The sequence below is a fragment of the Chrysochloris asiatica genome, unplaced genomic scaffold, assembly GCF_000296735.1.
Source record: "Chrysochloris asiatica unplaced genomic scaffold, ChrAsi1.0 scaffold00049, whole genome shotgun sequence".
NCBI classification, from domain to species: Eukaryota; Metazoa; Chordata; class Mammalia; order Afrosoricida; family Chrysochloridae; genus Chrysochloris; species Chrysochloris asiatica.
In genome coordinates this window covers 988,263-989,670 of record NW_006408567.1, presented here as the reverse complement: position 1 = coordinate 989,670, position 1,408 = coordinate 988,263, and positions in this window count along the sequence as shown.

Below are 1,408 nucleotides of genomic sequence, written 5' to 3'. Positions count from 1 at the left end.
TAAATAATATTAAACAGAGATAATAAGAAAAATAGTATGTTAACAATATCTAGAACTTCACAAATCAAAGTTTACAATTACTAATTTACTTGATCTGTATAATAACCAAATGAAGTTAGCACTATTTCTAACTATATTTTATCAATGAATGATAGAGGCATAGGAAGATTATGTCATTTTTTTCTAGGTCAGACAGCCATTAAGCTGCAGATCTGAGATTCCAATCCAGGTTTCCTCTTTCTTATCAATGTCCATATTTGTAATGAATGTCTCAAGTAGAGTGAGGGCAAACATAACAGAAAGTTCAATACTTAGTAAAAGACATCAGAATAACAATAATAAAACTAATATTAAAGATTTTGGCCAACTTTGTATAGTGTACTATTTCTGATAAGTGCCATTCCAACTCATAGCAACCCTGCATAACGTTTCCAAGAATTGACTGGTGGGTTTGAACTGCTGACCTTTAAATTAGCAGTCCAGTGATTATCCTATAGCACCACACCAGGACTCCAAATAATGTACTGTTGTTGTTAAGTTCTTTCAAGTCAACTCTTACTCATCACAAATCTGTGTAAGTTTTCTAAGGAGCGGCTGAGGGGTTTGAACCACCAACTTTGTAGCTATCAATCCAGTGCTTATCCTACAGTGCCACACCAGGACTCAAATAATGCACAAATTATCTCAAAACACAGGCATACAATCAAGATTGATTTGGCTGTCCATCTCCATATTGCAGGCTGTTCATGAAATTTCTTCTTTTCCAGATGCCTTTTCCAGCTTCTTGAATTATTTGCTAGGCAGACAGATTGAATAAATATGGTGAAAGGAGGCGACCTTGCTACACACATTTCCTGCTTTTAAACCATTCAGTTGCCCCTTGTTCTGTTTGAATGACTGCTTCTTTGTCATGTACAGGTTCCACATAAGCACAATGAAATGTTTTGGAATTAATTTTCTTTGCAAAGTGATCCAGAGGGTTGTGATCTGAATAGTCAACTGCCTTTGTATAGCCAATAAAACACAAGTAAACATTGTGCTGATATTCTCTTCGTTCAGTTAAGATCCATCTGAGGTCAACAATGATGACAAGGAATATTATTGCTGATGCATAAAAGATCGTTGTTGTTATCATGTGCCGTGGAGTTGGTTCTGACTCATAGCGACCCTGTACGGGCTTTCTGAGGCTGTAAATCTTTACGGGAGCAGAAAGCCTCATCTTTCTCCTACGAAACATCTGGTAGTTTTGAACTGCTGACCTTAAGGTTCACAGCCCAATTCATAACCGCTACACTACCAGAGCTCATCAATACTGTAATCACACAGATTACAGTATTGAAAAGTTTATAGGTTAGTTCTACTTTGTCCCATAGTGTGACTATGAATCAAATCTATTCAACAACAACTT